This window comes from Triturus cristatus, chromosome 8 (genome assembly GCF_964204655.1).
Source record: "Triturus cristatus chromosome 8, aTriCri1.1, whole genome shotgun sequence".
Classification (NCBI taxonomy): domain Eukaryota; kingdom Metazoa; phylum Chordata; class Amphibia; order Caudata; family Salamandridae; genus Triturus; species Triturus cristatus.
This window is the reverse complement of record NC_140591.1, coordinates 1,141,044,426-1,141,064,674: the sequence shown is the minus strand read 5'-3', so window position 1 is coordinate 1,141,064,674 and position 20,249 is coordinate 1,141,044,426.

Here is a 20,249-nt window from a genome sequence, read left to right as displayed (position 1 = left end):
AATTCTCTTGAGTTGTAGAAAGGGTGTGCTATCCCTTTACACACAACTCTAAGTTCAGTAGAACTTACTGTAGCTAAACTTGATATTATATGTACCTCAGGTACCTTTAGTGGTTTTCAGTTGGTCAATTCAATTGAGATATTCTGGTAAAACAATAGCAAGCTGGAATCCCACACGCTGCACACCAATGTGAGAAGGTGGCCTGATATATGCTGTCCACTAGTTCTAGTGGGCACCTTGTATCAGTCCAAACAACCCCTTATGGTGATTGGTTAAAGACAACCTTTCTTGAAAGCTATCCTAGTGGTAGCTATGGAGAGCAGCCTTCAGGCTAAGTCTTGAAGGAATGTAAAATAGCTTGTTTTACCAGTCTATAATCTCTTGAATGATCAAATGAAAAGACAACCACACCAGGTATATACTTAAAATATATGTTTTAGTATAACACACACCCCTCTAGTTTCTTTATGAGACTGGAGTTCGAAGTACTTTAGTTACAAGTCAGCAATTATCAGTAATACCACAAATACATGTTTGGGCCTTAGGGGCGTACCAAACCATATACCAAAAAAGTGGTATAAGAACCATGACTGGGATAGAGACTAGGCCTATAGCCTCTAGAATCGCTGGGACCCCAAGTGACCACCCAAGGTAGTGACACAGGGGACCCACGGGGACTGTATGCAGTGTGTAAACACAACCGCGGGTTCCCGATATCTTCTATGGGCAATGTCGCGGTTGGAAATTTAAAGATTACAGACACTTCTAATCGAGTCAGGACCAAACCCTTTTGGACTTAGATAGTTCTAGGGCTAGCACCCACGAGAGCACCGGAGTACTCGAGTTACCTCACTCAGGGAAGCCGGGTGCATAGGTCTCTTTTGGTGTCGGGTCGCATTGCCCATTTCAATGGGAGCCTGCAAAGAACTGCTGCTGCCGTGAAGAGGTGAAGTGTCCGAAGAGATCCAAGCCTGGATCTAGGATGTGAGGAACCTGAAAGCAGAGGGCACAGAGTCTGGGTCACTTGCCTGTGACCTAGGGCAGGATGGACCAATGCCCACAGATGTCGGGTGCTTCAGGTGAGTTGATGGGTGTCTTGACTCTTCAGCCACGAGGTCCAGGAGGTGTCAACGAAGTTCACGAGCCAGATTCGAGCTGTTCTATGAAGTCTCTCGAGTGCTGTGGTGTCGGCGACCAGATTGGACCCAACAAGCCTTGGCAACGGCAAGTCACTAGAAATCAGACAAAGGACTGCGGTGCAGACCAGCATGGTCTGATGGACTCACCCAGCAAGGGTAAGTAAGGGCACATATGATGCAACCAGGAAAGCCCAAGCAGAAAAGGAGTTGACTTCGTAGGGACCTGCTAGCCAACAGGCTAGTGATCGCCAAGGAGCCTCAAGCAGTTGCACTTGAAGCTGGCCCACGGGTCACTCGTGGAGTGGAGGCCAAGGATCTTCAGTGCAGGAGGTGCTCAAGGCTGGGGCTACTCAGGGCTCAAAGCACAACTTCAAGGAGGACCAGGAAGATAGTGTTGCTGCAAATGTTTATGGTATCCAGGGGTCACTTTTCCACTTCTCCCCGATAGCCATGGGCCTCAGCTTTGCTGTGGACTCAGAGTAGCCTTGGGAAAGTCTGGAAATCCACCTCTGGTGATGCAAAGAATTCAGCGTCCGGTGCGAGCTTCAGCGATGCAGACCAGTCAGTTGCTTCTTTGGTGCCTGCCAAGCAGGGGAGTCACTCCTTGACCCCAAGGGAGATCTCTTCAGTCTTCAGGTCAGGATAGAACGTCAAAGGTCCAGGATGTATGTTGTAGAGTTTCATCCAGGGTAATCTAAAGTCCTAGGGACTGGATTCCTATACTCATAGTAAGTTTAGGGGATGGACTAACTCTAAGGCCCCACCTATGGGTGGGCTTGGAAAGAGGGGTGGTTACACCCATTTCCTTTGCCCAGTTTCACGCCAGAGCAGGGGCAGGTAGCCCCTGCAACCGGTTTGAACTGGAGTATGCACAGGAACAACAAGTGTGCCCCCAGTGCAGGACTTCAACGCACAAGAGAGTGCTCCCGGCCAGCCCAAATACACATCAGCCTGTCTGGGGAAGTGTTCACACCTCCCTTCGACAGGAAACCTATTGTCCAGGCCTCCTCTGCCAGAGTTTTGGTCAGCAGCAGTAGGCCAGACCCGTGTCTGTGGCAGAGGCATCCATTTTGTGATGCCAGGGCTCAGGAAAGTCCTACCGGGTATAGCCAGTGTGAACATGTCTCTCCCTCTAGAAGGGTGGAATGCTACACCAACTGCCAGAACGGGTGTTGGGTGGGGGGGGGTAGTATTCCAAAGCGTCTGACACCAAACACGACATGTTTTGATGCAGCCATCCCAAAGTTAGCATTTACCGCGAGGTTATGATGCACTTAAGAATATATGGTATGGCTGTATCAACGTTACTCCAATTTTCTGATGTATCTAAGTATACGCGGCATTTGGGCAGGCCACGATTCCGAGGCTGCACGCTTCTAGGATTAAATATGATTTAACAAAGAATTATGAAATTTTGATAAAACGAAGGACATACGGTGTGCACGTGGCAACTTTGTTTGTATTTTGTACAAAATGACTGCCCTTTTGCCAGGTTGCACCCAAGGAGAACTATTGAGCTGAAAAATATGGTTTGAGTCACAGTTGTTCGGGCAGCAACATTCAGTCATCTAAGAAACAGAGTTTAACATTTTGATGGACAGTTTGAACGATCGGACCAAGCAGTTGTGCGCAGCGCTAATTCCATCATGCCACCAGCACAAAATCATTCCAACTTCACTATATGGTTTAGAATTTAAATGTCGCATGTTGTAAATAATTTTGAAATTGACGTTCAATTGACAGCTCAGAGTGGGCGGGGCATACAAGAGTGCAGTGTGGGGAGTCTTAGAAGTAAGAGAAATGAATAAAGTGTTTTTAGTGCTACCTGATGGGAATTGTAGTTAAGCTGGCTGTCACTGCCGCCTGCTTGACGTGATTGGGTGAAGTTGTGGGGAGGAGTCGGGTGTTTCCTTTTGAAATGGATGTAACAGCTTGATGGTAATTAACACTGAGATGCGAGAGAGGTAGACTCACTACGGAGATAAAGATTTTGCTACTTCATGAAGGTATGAACGACTTCAGAATGGGGTAGGTTTTTGAAGGTGAAAAAACATGGGATAATGGGCAATGGGAACATCAGGCAAGGAAGGGTGAATAATGAAGGGTGAACAAAGGCGTATGAAGCTTCCCAGGGCACAATGTTTTTTGCGTATTGTTGCGCACTTAGAGGGAGAACGTCAGTTTTTTAGTTAAGCTTGCCATTGATTGTTTGCTTTGATGTTGGATTAGCATACAGTGGTCTGAAAAACACTAACTAATGTCAATGTTTTAACGTTTTTAGTGAACCCCTGACGAAGAGCTACTGACAGCTCGAAATGCATTGGGTTAATAAGATCCACTCTGAAGGATGTTTGATGTATATACCATGCGCCAGAAAAAGGCCTGGATAGGCATATCTGTTGCAGAAGAATCGATTTTATACATACACTGCCGCACTTGTGACAGGAATACAATTTGGTGAAGATTCTTGACCGATTGGAAAACATGGAATAAAATTCAGTGAAATATGGATTAATTGTGGAGTACTTTGGTGAACTGACTATTGAGTAAGCTGTGCGTACGGAAGGAGTGGAACGTTACTCCAATTTTCTGATGTATCACAGAACAGCCATAAGGAAGTATTTCTGAAAGCTGCAGAGGGGCTTAGCTCATGCTTGGGCACCCTCTCACATAAAACCAAGCACTCAGCCTTCAAGATTGTCAAGGCCTGCCATAGGAGTGGCTTATAGGTTTAAATGTGTCTGTATAGGGTAGTAATATAGGTAGCCTATACCACAGAAAGGGGTGCTAGCACACCCTTACCCAAGCTGCAGTAGCAGACCTGTGGTGTCATTTTGGAGTGCTTCCCAGGGGTGGCATAATATATGCTGCAGCCCCTGGTAGGCCTCTGAGGTACCTATGCCCTAGGTACATAGTATACCATATACTAGGGGCTTATAAGGCACTCCAGAATCCAATTAGATATGTGCCTAATGTACATGGAAACCATTTCAGAGAGGAAGCAGCTAGTCTGTGCTCCGGATTAGCAGGGCCACAGCCAGACTAAGGTAAAAAAACAGTGAAACACCAGCAAAAAGTGGGGGTACCCATGTGAAGCAGATCCTAATCTCCTACATGAAGTAACTGTAGGGCTCTCAGTAAACCATATCGGATGTTCAGTGCGAAAAGCTTCTGCCATAGCTTGGCCCTATTGACTTTATCAAACGCCGAACTATAGTCTATAAACCCCATATAAACCGGTCTGGTGCTAAGTTCCGCCTGATCTATCAGACAGAAGAGAGTCATAAGGTTAACCGCAGTGCCAGTTCCGCTGGAAAAGGCAGTTTGGTTTGGCCGAATTATTGAGAGTTCCTTGGCCCAGTCCCGCTGTGAATTCAGCAAAATCCCTGCAAAGTACTTTGCTTCATTGTCAAAAAGAGCGACTAACTGATAATTGCCTGGGGATTTTTTGTCCCCTCCTTTGAAGATTGGAACAAGAATCGAACCTCGCCAAGAGGGTGGAATGTTGTTTTTTGCTAAAATAGAAGTGAAAAGTGGAGCTAGTTTAGAAGCCCAGAAGGCCGGATTCTCCTTGAACAAAGCTGGAGGAATACCGCCTGGTCCTGGGGCCCCGTCATTCCGACCCTTTTTTATCTGCCTTTCAATTTGGTCCTCCGGAGCTGTGCTATACTCAATGCGGTTGTCATGGTTTTGTCTCTCTGTTCCCTTTTTTGTTATTGGACTTTTTTGAGAGCTCTCGTCCGTTGTAAGCCCTTTGCAAAAGCGGTCTGAAGGTGACGTCCACTCTGTCAAGGTGTTGCTGCCCTTTGTGCCGGTAACCTGATTCGAGGTGTGGTATTGTCGGTCGTTGAAGTGACTGTACAGAAAGAGATAAAACTACAATAGCTCCCTCTAGGCCTAGCTAACTGTTACACTACCAATTAAATCACCAATGGGCTCAATTATCAAAAATAATTCACATTAGTATCACACAATTGTAATTCAAATTGTTCAATTCATTTATTTATCGCATTTCTTTGTATAATTTATCACATATCATTTTATTCTTTTTTTAACATTTCATTTTTTCTTTCTAAAAGTTTTTTTACCCAAAATAAGTACATTACAGAGAAGAACAACAAAGACAATTCAATACAATTGTTACATCAAATATAACAAAGACACAATACTAATCAATTTACTAAGAACAGCCCTGGGAAATCTATAAAATTGCATCAATCACACAAATCTCATTCAAACACATATACACTTACACAACCTACATACAGTTGGCATCTAAGTAAGGAGGGGATCACAGATGACAAATCAAACCCCACGACCAGATGGATAAATTATATTCAGAAAACCAAGTCTGAATAATCGGTCGACGCGCGTTTCGGTGGTATAAGAAGGAAAATGAGACCATCTTCATCAGGACCTTTCCAGATAGCTACACAATTATCACAACAACCAGGGGATCTGTAACGACATTAAAACATAACTATCATGAGTTTTACTGATTGGGCCAAAAATGTCAAAGTAAATATACAAAACACTTGACTGACAAACAGTAGAGATACCAACCACCAAGATATCATTGTGCCAGTACCAGTGAGAGTATCGAAATAGAAGCCTTCAGTAGTGAATGATTAAAGAAAAAAGAAAATCATGCATAAAATGTCACAAAGTATGTGTGATATACAAGTACCAAGATTCTCTCAATATCAAAAACAGGAAAAAAGTAGTCCTTTAAAGTGCACGGTGCCAGGTTCACCTTTTCCCTAGACTGGAAGGTAAAATGTGCAATGCATAGATGTTGCTATAGCTACATATATTCTTATTAATACTCACGTAGAGAATGGTATGAGACCATAAAAGGATCATTCCACTTAAAGAGGAGAGACACTGATCTGTTTTTATAGCAATGCGATGTTCAATCTAGATAAGTAAGGAGGTGAATAAGTGTAAGTAATAGAAAAACAACTCATAACACCTTTCCCTTGTCTGCCAACCAATTTAGTGATTTTGTTCCCTCATCGTAATCAGCCTTACCTAAAGACATTCTTATGCAGCATCACTGATACAGTGGTCCTATTTCTTTTGCCAGTAATTCTAACTCAGAGAAGTTAAGGTAATCTAAACAAAGAAAACAACTTGTAAAAAAGCTCAAAAACGATCTGTATTGACTGACTAGCTAGTATCTATATCAATAAAAGAGAAAAAATGCTTTAAAAAAAAGAGATATGCACCCAAAAATCCAGATAACAAATATAAAGATGCCTGTTAATTTTAATCATCCTTCATGTTGGAAGAATCCAACTATCCGTCCTTTATTCTTAATTTCTAAGGGCACAGCTTCCTGGTACGGGTGTAGCTTAGTAAACGATCTAGAAGAGGAAGGCAAAACCGAGTCTCAAGTAAAGCCTCATTTATGTGATTCCCTTGTTAATAATTCAAGTATGTTACATATCCCCAATTCAATATCCGATATAGGAAGCAAGTAGTACCATCTACAGAAAGAGATACCAGTCAGACTCCAGTATGTTTGACGAGGCAACTTTCGGAACACGACCCCCAAGACTATTTATGGTACGCCAGAATTTCGCTGAGTTGTTTGACCTTATATCTTGGTGTAATTTGGCCCAGTGGGCCCTTCGATGTTCTCTTTTTACTTTCTTTAGGTGGGTGCTAGCTCCTCTCAATTTTGTTATAATTGATATGTCCATTGGCTTTGTTTTTAATTCCCACCATAGCCGGTTCATGCTTTTTTTGCTAATTTTATCGCTGGATCCCATACGATCGACTGTTGAGACCCCGTTGCTTTTGCATGCGTTATTGGCTTTGCATATCTGGCTGTCAATTTGCTAGCAAAACTTGTCCAGTTTGCAATTTGATCTTCGGTTGTCTCGCCACAGTTCTCTATCATATGCTTTGCCTCCTTTGACACTTCCTGTAGATTATTGACCGAGCACTTGATGCATTTTAAATTGATCGTAAAACTTTCAAAAGCTAATGCCCCCGCCTCCTCATGTTGCACCAGTCTGGTGCTAAGCAAAATTTCTCGAGGACAGTGATCGCTTTTAGGTCTGTTGCCAAACCCGAAGGTGATTACTTGATTCAAGAGAGAAAGGTTGACAAAAGTGTAGTTGATTAAAGATGCACCGGTATTTGATAAGAATGAAAGGCCAGGAGGCTTGTCTGGAGAAAAACGCCCATTGAGGGCTCTAAGGCCAAGATGTTCTAGGTTTCCTTGTAGGATGCGGCCTTTCTGGTCATCCTTGCGCCCTCCGGGGCGATCCTGCGGTGTTATGGCCCAAACACTTTCCTGTGATGTGGTTACCTCAGTTTTATGTAGGTCCGACATTAGCCACATGTTAAAGTCTACAGATAGTACGATGTCGGCATTAGAGCATCCTGATCTTATTCTTAGCACTGTCACTGTCAATTCTTCTGAGAGTGCTTGCCTGGACACAGAATTTGGATGAATGTACACATTCAATAAGATTATGGTCCTTGGCTGGCCTTGATGGGTGTTGAAGGAAATTTCCACAGACTGGAGAAAGTGAGAAGGGCTTGCAAGGTCCCATGTGGTGATTGCATTATTGGATGATATATAAATAGCTAGACCTCCGCTGCCACGTCCTGGTGATTTCATTTTGATAGCTGGAGTGGGGTGTGTTTTGAACCCTTCCAGATGCTGCGGCTCTACGAGCCACGTCTCTTGTAGTAATAAGATCTCAAATGACCGTTAGTAAGAGATCGTGGCTTCATCTCCCAATTAGTTTGATAGCCCTTTGATGTCCCAAGAACAGACCCTTAGTGGGCAGGCATCTTGTTCCTTTTGACTGCTGTTTTGTCAGCGTAACGGCCGGGTTGAGTTTAATGAGCCCGCCAACCATGACCATGGACAGGCCTATTCTATTCCCCTATTTGATGTATGCTGGCCATCCCTTGCTTTTGGTTCTTCCAAGTCGGAGTATTATCCCGGGCACTCCTCAGAACTGAATGTACCTTTCTCTGTTCAGCTTGTGGGCGCTCGGTAGCTCGTATTTTCTGCAGAACATGTGGGTGTCCTGGTACACTGCCGGGGATTATAATAATGCCCAACTGATTGAAGGTATCTGAGTGACTTAAGATCTTGTTCATTACCTCTCTCGAGCGCCTGCTTCTGCATCTCTCTTGCCTCTTTTTGCACCTCTTTTGGCTCTTTCTGCACCTCACTTGCTCCGTTCTACACTACTTTTGCCTTTCTGCACCCCTGTTGCTTCATTCTGCACTTTCCATGCTTCTTTCTGCAGCTGTCTCGCTTCTTTCTGCACCCCTGTTGTCTCTTTATGTACTTCTTTTGCCTCTTTCTGCACTTTTCTTGCCTTTTTCTGCACCTCTCTTCTCTCTTTCTGCATGTCTGTTGCCTCTTTCTGCACCTTATTTGCTTCTTTCTGCAACCCTTTTGTCTCTTTCTGCACTCGTCTTCCCTCTCTCTGTACATTTCCTGCATGTTTTTGCATCTCACTTGCCTCCTTCTAAACTTTTCTTGCTTCTTTCTACACTTATGTTGCTTCTTTCAGCAATTCTCTCCCCTGTTTTTGCACCTCTGTTGACTCTTTCTGCACCTGTCTTGCTTCTTTCTGCACCCCTGTTTGTCGTAAATTGGCTGCGATTAAAATTAGCGTTAGCGGAATCCATCTGGTATTTACAGGCTATCCAGTACATTTTATGCAATCCATTTTGTATTTCTGGCTGCCATTTTGTTTACCCTTGTGCTCTTTTTAAAGGACTGGCTATACTTAGACTCTGCTACCCTGCACATGCGCAGGAATATCTAACTGTCCATACATCTGTTTTTAGTCTGTAATTATCAGGTTGTTTCTACCAGAGTCAGCAAATGCTAGCTCCTCCTTTACTGTCGACTCTGCATTTCTGTATGACCATCTATGTATGTAACTCTTCTCATGTATGCTTGTACCGCCCTCTTTCTGAGCCCCTGTGTGGGTATAAAAGACCCATGGTTCTTCTACTCTGTGGCCTACCTTCATTCAGCACCACAGGGTGCTGGGTGAATGTGGTTCCACTTCATGAAGGTTTATTAAACTTTGTATTTTCTATTCCAGATTCTGTGCCAACTTCTTCCCAATAGTCTGAGGACTCTGTGCAGAGAAGGGCGAATCCCTTGCACTGGTAGGCCTAGCTGAGGTCTCTTTCAATAAATTGGCGCCTCAACGTGGGACTCATCGGTGACTCGGATGCCCAAAGGATTGGTCGCGACAAAGGATTGGAATCTCGCTCTGGACACGATCGCTGCCCGATGAGACCCGAGTCTTGGCAACCACGGCATTTTTCCTTTCCTTTTGATCTGACCATCCAGGTGGTGCCGGTCCTCGACTGAGATCTCTTCTGTTGACTCGCCGTGCAGTGACCATTTGGTCAATTTTAGAACTTGGCAGTTGGAATCTGGACACCAAGTAATTGGTAAGTGTCCTTCTGTGGCGCTTGCTGTTGGTTTTGATGCCTGGGATTGGTAAGGTAGTTTAGTAACGCTTACTGTGGCTTTTGGATTTGGAGATTTGTGTTGGCCAACTTGGTTTGTTATGATATATTGATATATGGGTTGCAATCTATATAGGCAGGTAATGAGGAGAATTTTCTCTATCTGAATTGATTTGAACGGCACATCGTACTAAAGGTTCCTTAAGTGCTACTTTGATTATAATACTGCATATTCTGCACTATTTTTGGCATGCCTGTTTTTAGCACACTTCCTTGGAGGTGTAGCTCTGGTAGTGGTACCAATCTGAATTTGAAACTAGATGAAGCACAACCAGGCCCCCGGAGGGGACGCCTAATAGGGATATGTATATTAAGTATAGTTTTTTCTTCTATAATGTACAGCGCATTATGGAATAAATACACTCGTAAGGATCCTGAGTTGCGTTGGCCTATGTATGGGTCATTTGATTTACGAAAGATTGAGTATGTGGAACAATGTATGTTTCAGCAAAAGACTAGGCAAAGAGATGTTTGATTGTGTACGAATGTGGGAGAAAAGGTGCGTGAATGAATGTTTTGCTTTCTTGGATGTACCATTTCTTCTGTATATAATTAGCCGACTCCCCTAGAGGGGATACTTAACTAGGTTTAGGTATAAAAAAGTATTTATTCTTTGGTGATTAGTACCCCGAGGAACTAAATATGTACATAGAAAGGATCCTGGTCTGTGCACTTAGTAACATTCATAAGTGGTGAGATGCAGAGCATTTTTTCTGGTGTTCTGCCAGCCAAATCTAGTGAATATGACCTTGCAACTAGTATTTACAAATGATTTGGTTTAAGTACAGTCTGTGGGCTGTCTTTTGTTTCTGTCTTAAGTGTGGATCTGTGGTTTAAATGTGTGTTTAAATGTTGTGGTGTGGTAAATTGTGTTTTGGATGTTGCTAGCACTGGAATACGCGTGTGATTGAATGACTGTGAGTATGTGAAAGAATTCTGAGAAGTGAAATTGTTAAGGAGTAAGTTTAATTTGGTCTCCTCACCATCAATGAGTCACAAAAGGAAATTGAGAGGGGTGTAGCTAGAGAAAGAGCAACCTCTGTGATTTGATGACACCCTTAATGTACAAAAGTATTAATGAAGAGTAATTAGGGACCGGTTAAAAGTTTAGCTTGAGAAAAATTGTGGGTATTTCAAATTTGCAAATTGTTCCTATGCAGCTCTGTGTTCTTGGTGGTTCAGTGAGCCAATGTGCTGGGTCCAGATGGTTGTAGGTTCTGATTCAATTGAACCTACTAATCTGAGAATTGAAAATATAATTATGACTCCCTGAAAAGAAATTGTATATCAAAATCAATTTTTCCATAGGGCAAATTATTGCAGTTTATATAGAATTAGGAAGGCTTTTTGTCTTTGACAGCTTCAGGGCTGTGCGAGGCAGATTTTGACCTTGCAGCATGTAAGGTGGGGGCTAGAAATAGGAGCGAGTGAACCAGGAGGTGAAATCACTGCTTAGAAAGCTTCTCTGACATGAAAATGTGTAATGCTAGCAGCAGTAGAGCCTTGGAAAGAGGTGGGGGCCAGGAATGCTCGTGGTGGCTGGTTCGGCACTGAGGGGCTATTTTTAGCTTCTCTGATAAGACAGGGCAGCTGAGAAACGAAAATCAAGGAGCCTTCCTTGTTCCTATTTTGTGCAAGACCAGTTAGAATTTCCAGGGAAAACAGTTTTTATTTCTTTTTAAAACTGTTGCATTAATCCTAGACAAAAAGTAAAATGATGTTCTTGCTTGAAATTTGAAGGGCTATATGCCTATATAAAAATGATTTTCCAATTAAGAACTAATTTTCACAGTGGAAATTGTGGGCCAAAGCTAACATGGAATATCAGTTAAGTAATTTTACTTTTAGAAAGTTAAAATTAAGATGACCTGTGTGTCAGAAGCGACACAGTCAGTTCAGCTGACAGCTGGTCATCATAAAGATGACCTACTGTCAGATGGGGGTGAGTAAAGCAAGGAAATCAGTTATTGATTTTAAGCCTGACAAATTAAGCAGGCCAGAATATTTGACTCTGAGCTGTAGGTTCAGTAATTGCGCATCACTGCTCATTTATATATGTTAATGTAATTTGTCTATGCTTTCTGTGCTTGGTATACTGATGGCTTGGCATATGTATTTTTATTTTATATATGTTTTGTTTTTGTGTCGTATTGACTATTCTATTTTAATACTAGTACAAGTTCTCCTCTGCGGCAAGGAGATGGTCGTGACGACGTCTATCTTTGCGCAGCAGTTGGCTGGAACTTGTTCAAAATTACTAAATTCCACAGATATGATATTATCATTATCATGCTGTCAAATGGCAGACAACACGTTATCAGTGTATGTCTAATTGGTATTGGAGATGAATAAAAAAAAAATAAGGTTATGCAAGACTAAAATATGTGTCACCTGTGGTTAAGCCATGACTGCCCTTCTCTTATAGACAGGCAGCCGTCAGTCATATGTTTCCAGATTGGATGTTATGGAACCATTATGATTTGTAGCCCCTGCAAAAAGGTGACCTGAATTTTTCTAAATATCGCACTAGCTAAATCCTGTTTTGTTTCCTTGGAAGTGTATAAGTAGGCCTTTGATTCCTTAAAGGAAATCAGGTTTCCTTTTTCATATTCTTTATATGGGGATAACAGGCCTTAAAAAAACGAAATTGCGTGTTCTATAATAAAATAGATGATTATAAAGACTTTTCTTTAGATACATTGTATTAGATATTAATGGGTAAACACATCATCTGAATACATTGGATTTTGCTGTATTACACCCACATCTTAACACTTGAAATGTCGGTTTTAAATAAGACTGCCACCATGATCATGTTGCAACCCTGAGAGCGCCTTTACTGCTGATGAGCAAAACAGTTGTTGCTGTTTTTTTTTAGGCCACAAATGGAGCAGGAATGTTTACTTGGCTAAGACTTCCTATAAGGGTATACATTATACATTTCTGATGCCACATCTCTGGAATATGTAGAGGACATTCTGGGGATGACTTTTTTGCAAAAACATTGTAGGATATTAATTTTTAAGTGCCCTACACATCAAAGTCGAAATTGAGTAAAATTCACTATTTAAATGAGGTTTTTTCAGTCAGAGCACCTTATAAACTGCCTTAGGCTCTAGTAAATGTACATATGTAAGCATAGACTTAATAGCTGACATCTATACTGCTAAGACAAGCACTCGGCACACTGCTTACACATATACCTATATACAAAACTGGCAGAAGTTATTAAGCTTACCTCTGAATTGCTGGGAGACACGATTGGAGTGGGTTGCCTTCGGTCTCTAGGGTCACTTTGACTTGGGAGCACCGCATGACAATCTTGCATACAAGATGGAACAGCTGCATAGGTTAAAGGCCGAACTCCTACATTTAGAAGCCTGGTAGGGCTCAGCGCAATATGTGTTTTGACATTTCGACATTTGAAAGTCGAAATGGCAGGGCAGGGAAAGAAAGAGGTTTTTGCTTACCTTTTTTTTGGCAAAAGCAAGTTTTTGTGCACTCAATGAACATAGTATAATGGTATATGTGACCTCACTTTCAAAGACAATGTCTCAGCCATATATATATAGCACTAATGCTTTTAGGGCTGAATTCAGGAAGCAATGGGATTTGGTTTGAATTCACACGGCCTCATGTCACACTACTACATTTGCTAAGGGAATATGTTCTTTAGCTAAGCTCAATGTGCTATTTAGCTCCTCAGAGTTTGTTTATGCCCAGTTGCTATACATTGGGGTTGATAGTGTTGACAGAATGAAACCTATTATAGGTTTTCTACTGTCAAAAATGGGGGAGGAGGCTAGCTCCTCTACAAATTAAGGGTAGGCAAATGTATGTGTTCTCTCTCTTTTTCTTAATTTCTTCTAGATTGCTGCTTCCTTATTTGATCTTTAAGGGGAACTAGCTATGGGTAGTTTTTGTTCTAAAATTCTCAGGTGACAACACCACTATTGTTTGTTATTCTCATGCTACATACAGTTTTGCAAGGGCATTGCTAGTTTTTATTAGCTAGTCTATGTAAAAAAACTGACAGTCCTTACTAGAACTGATGTTGCATAGTTTGGATTGTGAAAAAGTAGAATGCAGGGAAGATGCCCATGTGATCCTTAGCAAACATTTTTTAGGAAAATATTGTTTTATAGGAGTCTGTTAGTCACAAGATGTTCCGCTGGAGAACATGTACCCATTATGTTGAAGTTTTTAATTCTTTATGTAATAGGAATCCTTGTTAAATTAGCAGTGTTAGATTTTCCTGTTGCTCCTATAACATGAGAGCATGGTCCTAAGTATACAATGTAGGTGCTTTTATTAAGAGAAATCATTTTAGAAGTGTCTGCAGTCCTGTACAAGTAATGCAAAGTCTATGAGTAAAAGTGTATAACATTTCCTTTTTCTTGAGGGTCTTTAGAGGATTAAGATAGGAATATACAGATGTAAGGATTTGGAGTATGTTTGTATTGTTTTTCTCTTTTCCTCAGAATTTGGTAAATGAACACAGACTTCCTTGACTGCTTGGGAATGGGTGACGTATTATTCTTGTCAGTTCACCAGAGTTCCTTTTATACTTGCCAATAGGTCCAGGCTGTTGTTTTATTTACTCTCACATAGATGAAAGTGGTTCCAGGGTGCCTTGTTAATATATGGGGCTTCCCTAGACTAGGAAGTATTCTGAGACTATCCTCTCTGTTGATAGATTATTTCTGTGCCTTGTCTAAAGACCTTTTGTTCTGTCCACCAATAGATATTTGCTGCTTTACAACCATTGCCAGAGGGGCGCGGACATCAGATCCAGCTTGAGGAGTCAGCACCAGTCCAGCTTGAAGTCAAAGTGAAGGTAACCAGCACAGGCATTGCTGGCAACCAGGACCTCAGTGAAGGTAGAAGGCCGGAAGCACTGGGATGAGTGTACCCCTGCCACTATCTTGGGCGAAAGACGGGGTCACAAATCAGAAAGGAGAAATCGTGGATCAAGCTTTTGATGCCCAGCAGAGAGTCACAGACCGACCAGGAAGGCGAGAAAGTTTTTGCTTGAGGTAACCCCCTTTGAAACAAGGGTTGCTTCAAAGATCCTAGCATCAGGCCTCTGAATCCTGGTCCTAAAGTGGCTGTTAGGGAAGGACTTGAGTTCAGGGTACAGGTGCTGTGTCTCTGGTGCCAGTTAGATTGAAATGAAGAAAACTGGTGCACTGCCTGAGACACTGGACAGGATCGCTGAGAGCATTTGCCCCGGAAGGTGATTGCCCTATCCTGAAAGAAGCAACGTTTCCCTTGAAACTAGGCCATGATTCCTGAGTTGCGAGTTGTGCAGCTCCACCGTGGGAACAACAAGAGCCTGCCTGTGAGGCTCAAACGGACACAGGGAGAAGACTCCCCTCTGGTTGGTTGTACAGCGGCTTTAATTTCCCAAGGACTTCTTTTTCTTTTTTGTTGAAAATGTACCCCATTGGTCGTCCCATTTTTGAGGAGGAGCAGCCCTTTTCAGCTCTTCGTCCTAATTCTCATGGTCCTGTGTAGTCCTCCTGGTCCTCTGGATCCAGGATTATTTTTGTAATAATATGTCTGACTGCTTTCATAATTGTATTGGGAATAATGTTTATTCTATGAGAGAAAAGTTCATCTGAGCAGTAGAGAGATGGTGTATTTCCTTAATAATAATAGATACTCTAGCCCTCATAAAGGAAACACTGGAAAAGTCTAGCGAAAATGTTTTTATTACATATGTACTATTGGACATTTTTTGAAATTGATGGTAACTGAAATGCATAGGAGCCTTGAAAATGTTTTTACTGGATGGTTCTAGGATTTGCTTAGGACTAGAAAGCTAATAGTTCTGTTTCTGATAATAGTAATTACTCTCTCCTGCTATCTGTATGACCCAATTCTCTGTTCCCTTTGTACTCCTGCTTATACCTTATACATACCCGCTTAACAATATTTAGAATAAGAAATGTAATTAAAAATTAATATGTATTTTTTTCGTTTTCCTACTGGATTATGGGAGATGTCTTCAGCTAACTCTAAAAGGGTCGTCTGTCGTAAATTGGCTGCGATTAAATTAGCATTAGCGGAATCCATCTGGTATTTACAGGCTATCCTGTACATTTTATGGAATCCATTTTGTATTTCTGGCAGCCATTTTGTTTACCCTTGTGCTCTGTTTAAAAGACTGGCTATACTTAGACTTTGCTACCCTGCACATGCGCAGGAATATCTAACTGTCCATACATCTGTTTTTAGTCTGTAACTATCAGGTTGTTTCTACCAGAGTCAGCAACTGCTAGCTCCTCCTTTACTGTCGACTCTGCATTTCTGTATGACCATCTATGTATGTAACTCTTCTCATGTATGCTTGTACCGCCCTCTTTTCTGAGCCCCTGTGTGGGTATAAAAGACCCATGGTTCTTCTACTCTGTGTGCTACCTTCATTCAGCACCACAGGGTGCTGTATGAATGTGGTTCCACTTCATGAAGGTTTATTAAACTTTGTATTTTCTATTCCAGTTTCTGTGCCAACTTCTTCCCAAGAGTCTGCAGAGAAGGGCGAACCCCTTGCACTGGCCTAGCTGCGGTCTCTTTCAACATGTTGTCTCTTTATGTACTTCTTTTGCCTCTTTCTGCACTTTTCTTGCCTTTTTTATGCACCTTTCTTACCTCTTCTGCATGTCTGCGTCTCTTCACGCACCTTATCTCTTTCTTTCTGCACCCCTTTTGTTTCTTTCTGCACTCGTCTTCCCTCTTTCTGTACCTTTCATGCATGTTTTTGCATCTCACTTGCCTCCTTCTGCACTTTTCTTGCTTCTTTCTACACCTCTGTTGCTTCTTTCAGCAATTCTCCTGCCTCGTTGTGTACTTCTCTTGCCTGTGTCTGCACACCTCTTGCATTTTTGCACCTCTGTTGGATCTTTCTGCACCTCACTTGCTCCTTTCTACACTTCTCTTGCCTCTTTCTACACCCCTGTTGCTTCATTCTGCACTCTCCATGCCTCTTTCTGCAGCTGTCTTGCTTCTTTCTGCACCCCTGTTGTCTTTTTATGTACCTCTTTTGCCTCTTTCTGCACTTTTCTTGCCTTTTCTGCACTTCTCATCCCTCTTTCTACACATTTGTTGCCTCTTTCTGTACCTTATTTGCTTCTTTCTGCACACCTGTTGTCTCTTTCTGCACTTGTCTTCCCTCTTTCTGTACCGTTCCTACCTGTTTTTGCATCTCACTTGCATCTTTCTGCACTTTTCTTGCTTCTTTCTACACCTCTATTGCTTCTTTCCGCAATTTTCTTACCTCTTTGTGCATTTGTCTCTTGCCAGTTTTTGCACTTCACCTGCCTCTTTCTACACCCCTGTTGCTTCTTTCAGCAATTCTCTTGCCTCTTTGTGCACTTCTTTTGCTGTTTTTGCACCTCTCGCCTCATTTTGCACCTCTGTTGGCTATTTCTTCACCCCACTTGCTCTTTTCTACACTTCTCTTGCCTCTTTCTGCACCGCTGTTTCTTCATTCTGCACTTTCCATACTTCTTTCTGCACCTGTCTTACTTCTTTCTGCACCCACTGTTTTTTAATATACCTGTTTCACCTCTTTCTGCACTTTTCTTGGCTTTTTCTGCTTCTTTCTTTCCTCTTTCTGCACGTGTGTAGCCTCTTTCTGCACCTCATTTGCTTCTTTCTGCACCCCTGTTGTCTCTTTTGGCACTCGTCTTCCCTCTTTCTGTTCCTTTCCTGCCTGTTTTTACATCTCACATGCTTCTTTCTGCACTTTTTTAGCTTCTTTCTACACCTCTGTTGCTTCTTTCAGCAATTCTCTTGCCTCTTTGTGCACTTCTCTTGCCTGTTTCTGCACCTCTCTTGTGTCTTTTTGCATCTCTGTTGGATCTTACTGCACCTCACTTGCTCCTTTCTGGACCTGTATTGCTTCTTTCTGCACCCCTGTTGTCTCTTTATGTACCTCTTTTGCCTCTTTCTGCACTTTTCTTGGCTTTTCTGCACTTCTCTTCCTTCTTTCTGCACCCCTCCTTCCTTTTTCTGTGTAGGGGAGTAGGATTTTTTTACTTTAGTCTGGCTGGGACCCTGCCATTCAGTGCCCCAGCCTAGCTGCTTCCACTCTAAAATGATTCTATGTACTTTAGGTACATTACAGATTGGATCTGAGGTGCCCTTGTAAGCCCCTAGTATATGGAATACTATGTACCAAGGGCATTGGTACCCCAGAGGCCTAACAGGGGCTGAAGCATGTATTATGCCACCCCTGGAAAGCCACCCAACATGACACTACAGGTCTGCTACTGCAACCTGGGTAAGGTGGTGCATACACCCCTTACTGAGATATAGGTTCACTATATATCACCATATACACTTATATAAACCTATAAGTCACTCCTATGGCAGGCATTATCAATCCTGAAGGCAGAGTGCTTGGTTCTTATGTGAAAGGGTGCCCCTGCATGAGCAGAGCCCCTCTGTAGCCCTCGGAGACCCTTCTCTGATGCTGTTTGTAGTGCAGCCTGACAGCACTGGTATACCCGGTAGAAACTTAATAGAGCCCTGACATCACAAAATGGATGCTGCAGCCACAGACATGGACCTGGCCTCCTACTGCTGATGAAAACTCTGGCAGAGGAGGCCTGGACAATAGGTTTCCTGTCACAGGGAGGTGTAACCACCTACCAGACAGGCTTATGTGTATTGGGGCTGGGCGGGAGCACTGTCTGAGTGCTTTGAAGTCCTGCACTGGGGGCACATTTGGTGTCCCTGTGCATAGTCCAGCTCAAACCGGTTCAGGAGCTTCCATCCCCTGCTCTGGCGCGAAACTGATAAAGGAAATGGGTGTAGCCACCCCTCTTTCCAAACCCTCCCTTAGTATAAGTATGGTACCCCTGTGCTTAGGACTTTAGATTGCCCTGGATGAAACTCTGAAGCTGAATCCTGGACCTTTGACGCTCTGCTCAACACCATAGGACTGAAGAAATTTCCCTTGGGGTCAAGGAGTGACTCACTGCTTGCCAGGCACCAATGAAGCAGTTTGCCGGTCTCCATCATCGAAGCTCCCGCCAGACTCTGAAGTATTTGCAGACCAGAAAGAGGATTTCCAGACATCTCAGAGGCCGACCCGAGTCCCCAGTAAAGCTGAGACCCACAGCCCTAGTGAGTAGCATGGAACCGGAACTCCTGCTCACCGTACATTTCTGCAAGTGCATTGACTTCTCAACATCTCTTGAAGTTGTTCTTGGGCTGGCTTGTAGCCCCTACCTCGAGCACTCAATCCACCAAAGATTGTTGGCCTGGTCATTCCGAGTAACCCGTGGGCCGCCATTTTGTGTTTCGTCTCAAGGTCCCTTTGTGATCCCTGCTCTGTCGACAGGTGGGTCCCTGAGGGGGTAACTTTGCATTCCCTTTGGCTTTCCTCGTTGCTCCAAATATGCCCTGATTCCCATCCATGTAGTGAGTCCTCCAGACCTTGCTGGTCTGCACCGAAGCATTTTTCTCATTTCTGCATGGGTTGCTGTTGCCAAGGCTTGTTGTGTCTAATCCGGGCACTGACACTGCAGCACTCAACATCCTTTGTGAGACAGCTCAAATCCAGCTCCTGGTCATCCTCGACACTTCCTGGACCTCGTGGCTGAAGAGTCAAGCTTCACCTCTTTCAACTGAAATCACCCGACATCGGTGGGCGTCTGCTCATCGCCTTCCTGGTCACTGGCAAGTGACCCAGACTCTGTCCCCTCTACTTTCAGGTTCTTCTCATCTTCGGTTTGGGCTTGGATCTCTTCGAACACTTCGCATCTTCATGGTAGCAGCACTTTTTCGCCAGCTCCCATTGAAATCGACGACGCGACCCGACACCAAAAGACACCTATGCACCCGGCTTCCCTGGATGAGGTAACACAAGTACTACAGTGCTCCCATGGGTGCTAGCCCTGGAACTTCCTAAGTCCAAAAGGATTTGGTCCTGACTCATTTCTAAGTGTCCCTAATCTTTAAAAATCTAACCGCGACTTTCTCCATAGAAGCTAACGGGAGCTTGTGGCTGTGTTCACACACTGCACACCACCCCGTGGGTCCCCTGTATCACCACCTTGGGTGGTTCCTTGGGGTCCCAGTGATTCTACAGGCTCTAGGCCTTGTGTCTAGTTAAGTCGTGGTTTTTATACCACTATTTTAGTATACGGTTTGGCTAGCCCCTAAGGCCTGATGTGTATTTGTGCTATTTTACTGTGATTATTGAAGTGTAACTTATGTGTTTTAACCTCTAGTCTCATAAAGAGACTTGGAGGGTGTGTTTAGTAATAAATACACATTTTTTATATATATACCTGGTGTGGATATCTTTCATTTAGTGACTTAAGAGATTATAGACTGGTAAAACAAGCTGCTTTACATTCCTTCAAGACTTATCCTGAAGGCTGCTCTCCATAGCTACCAGTAGGATAGCTTTCAATGAAGGTTGTCTTTAACCTATAACCAATAAGGGGTTGTTTGGACTGATACAGGGTGCCCACTATAACCAGTGGACAGCATATATCAGGCCAACTTCTCACATTCTGTACCTCTCTTGCCTCTTTGTGCACCCATCCTACCTTTTTCTGCACCCCT